General features: G+C 34.1%; 1 long non-coding RNA gene across 1 annotated transcript; it reads left to right on the top strand.

Annotated features, from left to right (window-relative positions):
* The first annotated feature begins 6,032 nt into the window (after positions 1-6,032).
* LOC128556014 (uncharacterized) lies at positions 6,033-6,633 on the top strand. The gene is made up of 2 exons (XR_008370391.1): positions 6,033-6,241; positions 6,463-6,633. It is a non-coding gene; the product is annotated as an uncharacterized LOC128556014 (long non-coding RNA).
* The last annotated feature ends 869 nt before the right edge of the window (positions 6,634-7,502 follow it).

The raw sequence follows: 7,502 nt of genomic DNA, 5'->3' as shown, positions 1-7,502 counted from the left end.
CAGAGTTATGAAAAGTATGGTGGAGAATTCAAGGACAAATTATAAATGACATTAAAGTGAGGATAACTGTATATTCGTCAGTTTTTATCATTGACATTCCTGCTGTGTATTAGTAACTTTTGTGAACAAGATTAGAATGTTACTTTTGCACATATACACATTGATTGGACCTCTCAACCAAATTTCATACCTTATTTTAGGGATTTTTAAGACAATACATTTTCAAAAGTTTGTTGAATGTGTTTTGATATTTAAGTGCATTGTAGTTCATGAATACCAAGTTAAAAATTAATAATGGCAACATTTCTAGGCCCTTATTATAAGCTACTAGACTTCTGTAACCATAAATGTTTAATGTATTAAGGGGAATATACTCTTTTAGTTTTGGAATGTGGCATTCCTTGACCACCGTATCTTTTCTTATGCACTACTTTGTAAACAAACTAAATAATGTGTTTTAGCTTACATATGCGAAATGAAAAGCAAGACAGTGACCATATTTCACATTCTTTCTTTAAATTAGAATCTGTAGGACATTGATAAATGTTTGGACAAGGTGAAGCACTATTATTTTCGCACCAAAAAGTCTTAATTGTTGACATTGAATGTACACAAGAAGTCTTATGTAATTCAACAATAACTTTCTTGTTTCAGTTTTCTCATTTTTATTTTAGTGAGCAATCCTTTATGTACTTATAACAGTTGAAACAGTATCCATTTCATGTACCAAAACCTTGTACTTTTTTGCATGTAAATTTTATCATACCCCACCCACTTTTTTCTAATTTCAAAGTATGCGTCCCCTTAATATCCTGTATACGAGAATAAGAAATAGATGTAGCTGTGTGTGTGCCAGACTGTTGGTTAGTTACATAAGATTAAATTTATCTAAAGTCGGCAACATAGCAACCAACTACAATATAGCTAATGTGAGCTTTTGAACCGACTACTTATTCTCCCTTTAGTGTATGGTTGATAGATCTACGAATTTGTAAAGAATTCAGGCAAATGCCCAGTGGTGCAAGTTCAGAAGTTTCTTAACTGAAAGTATCAAAGTTTGCACCGTCTGTGAAAATTTTAGGATTGCCTCACATCTGATAAATGTAGAACATTTTTGTGCGAACAGCTGAAACACATAGATCTACCATTTATTATACTGAATAATTTGATTGAAATAATTTAGTGGTCTAGTTGCTTGTCACGTGATATCCGCCATTTTTATGTAGCAGAAGGAGATCTAGACAAAACCACAAAAGATCGTAAATTTGCATATAAAGAGCTACGTATCTTATTTCATTTAAACGATAGTTATAGTGACATGTAAGTATCCGTTTTACATTTTAATAAAACAGGTAACATATCTAAATAGTATACTTTTTGCATTGATATAGTTTTGCAACAGTGATTTAAATACAAATTGTATAAATATAACTCAGGAATTTATGGCAGGCGTGTTACTGTGAACTCAATAAAAATAGAATTATATCTTTATTCTATCAGGATGATTAGGAAGGGAAAATATCTTAGAGATGAGTTGTGTTATTTATTTTTTAAATATGCCTGTTTTTTGTTAGACTGTCAATAACACAAGAGTGAGGACTAAGAGTGCAAACTGAAGTATTGAGGAAACTGAAATACAAAATGTATACATTTTTATCCTGTCACTTGCAGTATTTTCGACCCGATATCAGGGTGCCGTATATCTTTCTTGATATACCGTCAGTTGATCATGTGACCAGTGATATACGGTCAGTTGATCATGTGACCTTATGATCCATATTGTTGTCATAAGAAAATTTGCAACGAAACCATCATCATTGTGTTGGAAATGTCCGAACTAAGAAAATGAGTGGTCAAATAATGAGTTTTTATTCAAAAACGAAGAAGTTATTGCGATTTTGCCGGTAATCACGTCATTATATAAGTGACGTCATTACGAATATGACGTCATTAAAGCGGTTGTCGCACACTTATTTTTGTAAAATAAATTGCCAAATATCGGAAAATGAAGTAATGACAAGATAAATAGAATAATAGGTTAGTGCCTAAGATGGAGAAAGTTTATCTGGCTCGGCTCCGGACGTTATCAGGTTCGCCTTCGGCTCACCCGATAACCTCCTCCACCTCGCCAGATAAACTTTCTCATCTACGGCACTAACCTATTATTCTCCATATCTTTTTCATTTTATCAAACCTGGTAATGAAAGGTTTTTGTTTGTCGATAAATAATTGCTGTTAAACAAGACTAGATTTTTTATCGTTACCTTTTGAACAAAACATAGAAGTGTATAGAACACAAAGTTAATAAATTTATTGAAACAAGAACTTGTTTCTTTTTATTGTTGTTCACTGTAAAAGTTGTGACCACTGCATTTTTGCCACACACCAGTGCATTACATAATGCCTGTATGTACTTCCCCGACATGAATGAGTTACATTAAGTCTTGAAACTGCAATTCACTGCCCCCATCAGTCCTCTCAGTACTTTGATTTCTTGTATTTTGGTGCAGAAATAAACCCAGCAGTCATACGACGTCGAATCGACGTTGGATATTGGTTGAATTTAGGTCGCGACGTCGTCCACCTAAATGGTCAGAGACCACCAATTGTTTTCCCATAGACTTACATTGTAACATTATGGCGTGTACGGCCTTCCATACATCGAAACATGTATATCTGATTACAAGTTTTTCAAGAACTATCTTAGTTCTACCAAAATATCGGACGAAAAACATATGAATAGTGATACTTTATTTAAGTAATTTTCGTGTGAATGAGATGACCCCCTGTTTACATCATTGACATGGCGGGAGAAATTCGTTTGATAAAACTTTTTTTCAATACACATAAAATGTAGCAAATTTTGTCAAAATGTATAATAAAATACTGTAAATGCAGTGAAAAAATATCAATTTTGAAAAAATAATCACTTCCTGGGTTTGTTTACATGACTGACCAATCAGAACGCACAGACGTTACCTTATTCCCAGGTATACACTTACCTCATTCCCAGTAAGTTCCCTGTACTTTTTGGAATTGGTGGTCTCTGACCAAATGCAACGTCGAAAAGACGTTGAAACCCCGACGTCTAACAGACGTCGGTAGTAGACGTCGAATCGACGTTGGATATTGGTTGAATTTAGGTCGCGATGTCGTCGACCTAAATGCAACGTCGAAAAGACGTTGAAACCCCGACGTCTAACAGACGTCGGTAGTAGACGTCGAATCGACGTTGGATATTGGTTGAATTTAGGTCGCGATGTCGTCAACCTAAATGCAACGTCGAAAAGACGTTGAAACCCCGACGTCTAACAGACGTCGGTAGTAGACGTCGAATCGACGTTGGATATCGGTTTGATTTAGGTCGCGACCTCGGCGACCTAAATGCAACGTCGAAAAGACGTTGAAACCACGACGTCTAACAGACATTGGTAGTAGACATTTAAGCGACGTTGGATACATGTCGGATTTTTTAAATATTTCGCAGCAAAAACACAATTATATTTTCCAATGATGAACTCGTTCCTTGAATGGACACATTTGAGTTTAACACAAAATCATAATTTCAATTTTATTTTACATGATGTAGCTGTTAAGTATAGGTTGAACAGGCACTTCTATAAAACTATGTCTGAATAAATAAAAATAACCAAAACATCCGACCTGTAACCGAGGGAATGAGTAGTTATTAGTATGCATTTAACAAACTAAATTGGTCTGGCGCAAGAATTTCATTTTGGCTCAGTTTTAAACGGCATGTTCTAATCTCTGGCCTGGCCCGATGAGCCAAATTTTCGACTGGGCCGGGCCAGGCCAGGCCAGGCCAGAAATGAATGGCATAAAATTTAAATATACAATTACAGTAGCAGGCAGTATTAACCTGTATTGTTTACTTGCTGCAGGTCAAACAGAATGAGAAACCAGTCCTCTGGAGAATCATTAATTAGCCATCATTCATCTTATTTGAAATAGGGATTTGCACTGAAGAAAATGGTGTAACTAAATGATAACTACCAGGTTTTTTCTGTAATCAAATTATTTAAAGTCAACTATAACACTTAGTTTTAAAACTAATGGATAATTTCATTAATAAGTTTACCTGCTGCAATATAGCTGAATATTTGAATGCAGTGAATGCATCTCTTTGGGAATTGTAATTAATCAAGCTGATGTTCAATTTATGGATGAGTAATAAAAATAATATTCACTGTGGGGCCTCTTATAAGTGGTCAGGGTGTTGGCATTTTAGATTATTTGATAGTTTTCTAACACAAAAATTAATTAGCATCTAAGTTTTCTTTTCACTTCCTGTGATAAAGTCACGAGAGCTATTACAGAGCTGAAACCCTCCCCCACCCCACTAATGGCGCCGGCATTTGTCTGTTCATCTGTCTATCCGGAAGGAAGTAATGGTTTTCGCTTAGTCTCTTAATATCCCTTCACAACTCCCATCTTTGTTGCAGTTCTTAAAGTTTTTTTGAGATGAGTCCTGTTATATATTTTTACTTTGACAGTTTTTACTTTTACTTGACTGTGTTTCTCAGTATTGTTTCTTACTCATCAAGACTTCATCCACAACACATCCCCAATAACTGCCATTCAGAGTCTTTTCATCTTTGTTGCCCATCTTCATTGCCAATGGAGAACTAGTGGTTGATATGTGAAGCAACCTACGGTAATCTTTATTCTTGATTAATATATGCATGTAAATGATTTTTAGTATGTAATATGTTGTTATGTTATATATTACAAAAATATTTATCATTGTGTTTATGTTATTTCTAATTGATATACATTTATTTAAACGCTAAAAGATGCTCTTCAGCCTGTTTCATAAAGCTTTGTAGGATTTTTTCCCCATACTTAGAACAATATAAAAGCAGTCTTACAAAAAATATTCAGTATGTATATAACCTAGACTACAAAATTTATTTATCACTTCCCCACATCATATTATCCCAGATCCTGGAACGGGGATAACAGTTGATGTCCGTAAGTATTGACAGGTGGCACTCATTAATCTTCGCCAATATTTTCGGGCGTTTTCTTTATTTTACACCATATTTGTAACCTGAAAATATCTAAATTGACCAAAATAACCTGCATAGTTTACCAATGGCACAGTGGCGTAGTGATAAGTTCTCAGACTTGCACGCACGTTACCATGGGTTCGATTTCAATTCAGACTGTTTTCATTAATTCGATATAATGTCATTTTATCGATACTGTTTTTATCCTTTTAACATTTTGTCAAATATATCTAACACTCTTGGTAATAAATTGTACATAGAAGAATGTCAAAAACTTGTGTATTTCTTTCAATAAATGAAAAATAAATCACGATAAGTGTGACAGTTTTCCTGCATTCTAAGTTTACGGATGAAATTTAAAAAAAAATGAAAATGGTCAAACAGGTGTCTCGAACTCACATCCCCGAGATTGGTAGCTGAAATTTTTGTCAGCACAACTATAATCTGCATATACGACCTGGTGATAAAGAAATGTTTATATTTTATTTGGTTTTCAATATTTATATTTTTATTTAAGTTTTGGCACCGAAAATTTATTTACGGAAGCATACGGAATATTCTTGAGTGACAGTTTAATAGTTTCGGACAATACTAAATAATCCTCAATAGATAAAAAAATACATGCAGATAGGTTTAATATTCAAATGGGGTAAAACCAAGACACCAGTCAAGTGTGAATTGAGGTGGAGATCCCCTGATAATAGTCATAACATTTAATCCAGGCATCACCTTTAAATTAGACTTAATAGTTTTGTTAGCTACAGGCTTATTCCCAGGTGTATAATTTTGCTGAGTAGGAATTCAAAATGTATTTATATAATGTCTGAAATATCCAAACATATTCTTCAATTAACAAATTCAAAAGTCAGATTTTAAAGATGCTGTAGAAATCACTTTCACCTTTAACAAAATTGAAATCTATGGCCTGCCCTGGCCTGGCCCGGCCCAGTCGAAAATTGGGCTCATCGGGCCAGACCAGAGATTAGAACATGCCATTTTAAACTATGATGTCAGATGATATACCTGGATCAAAACGGGAACATTAGTTACGAAATCTGACCCAGCGTTGAACTTTACACATGTAGCTCAGTTAGACACACGCAACTCGCAGAGATGTTTACACATTCTCATGGTAATTTGATACATTCGCGAGAGTTTTGCAGACATTTAGAGCAACTATATGGATTAATATTCAACACGATTTGTAGAAAGTAAGTATTTCAATATTTATTTCTTAATTATTTAACTTATCATATCAATTATTATCCGCCTTAGAAAATTCATACAATTCGTAAGTACAAGAAACTTTTAACTATAAAATAAAACTTATAAACATACTTGATAGAAGAGTTAACATTGAATATAATGTTTAAAATTTAAACTTTCAGAATGCCTTTGAAATAACTGAACATTCACATTTTATATATTTCAGATGAAGTTTGCACTGATAATTGTGATGATTTTGAGAGATTCAACAATCAAAGCAGAAAGTTCTCCACTGACTACAACGAATTTATGTTGACCTTATTTATCATGACGATAGATGTCGATTGAAAAGAATTTTAATGTTACATTATAAATAAAATTATTTATAAAGATGAAATGATTAATGTTGTTTCTTGGAAAGAATATCATAAATATGACGTCTAAACAACGTCAGAAACGCGACGTTGAATCGACGTCAGAAAACCGACGTTGAATCGACGTCAGACTTCGACGTCTAAAAAAACTTACATTTTCAACCAAAATGCAGGTTAGATACCACCAATTGTTTTCCCATAGACTTACATTGTAACATTATGGAGTGTACGGCCTTCCATACATCGAAACATGTATATCTAATTACAAGTTTTTCAAGAACTATCTTAGTTCTACCAAAATATCGGACGAAAAACGTATAAATAGTGATACTTTATTTAAGTAATTTTCGTGTGAATGAGATGACCCCCTGTTTACATCATTGACATGGCGGGAGAAACTCGTTTGATAAAACTTTTTTTCAATACACATAAAATGTAGCAAATTTTGTCAAATTGTATAATAAAATACTGTAAATGCAGTGAAAAAATATCAATTTTGAAAAAATAATCACTTCCTGAGTTTGTTTACATGACTGACCAATCAGAACGCACAGATGTTACCTTATTCCCAGTAAGTTCCCTGTACTTTTTTGAATTGGTGGTCTCTGACCTGCAACGTTGAATCGACGTCCGTATCCGACGTCGTATCAACGTCGTTACGACGTCGAATGCCCACTGGGAACGCCCCTTGGTGCAAAATGTAACGCCCACGTGACCCTTAAACGGGGGATACGGAATGTCAATAAGGTGGAATGGTCTTGTCATTGCGTCGAATCTTAGAGTTCCACACACTGATTGACCAATATTTAAAACAGACATTGCAACCAAAATTTTACAAGATGATCATTATATATTTATATAGATGTGCCCTAGAAGGAAATTTTGCTATGCT

This window comes from Mercenaria mercenaria, chromosome 3 (genome assembly GCF_021730395.1).
Source record: "Mercenaria mercenaria strain notata chromosome 3, MADL_Memer_1, whole genome shotgun sequence".
NCBI classification, from domain to species: domain Eukaryota; kingdom Metazoa; phylum Mollusca; class Bivalvia; order Venerida; family Veneridae; genus Mercenaria; species Mercenaria mercenaria.
The sequence above is the reverse complement of the archived record's forward strand: the minus strand, read 5'-3'. Positions and strand labels throughout refer to the sequence as shown.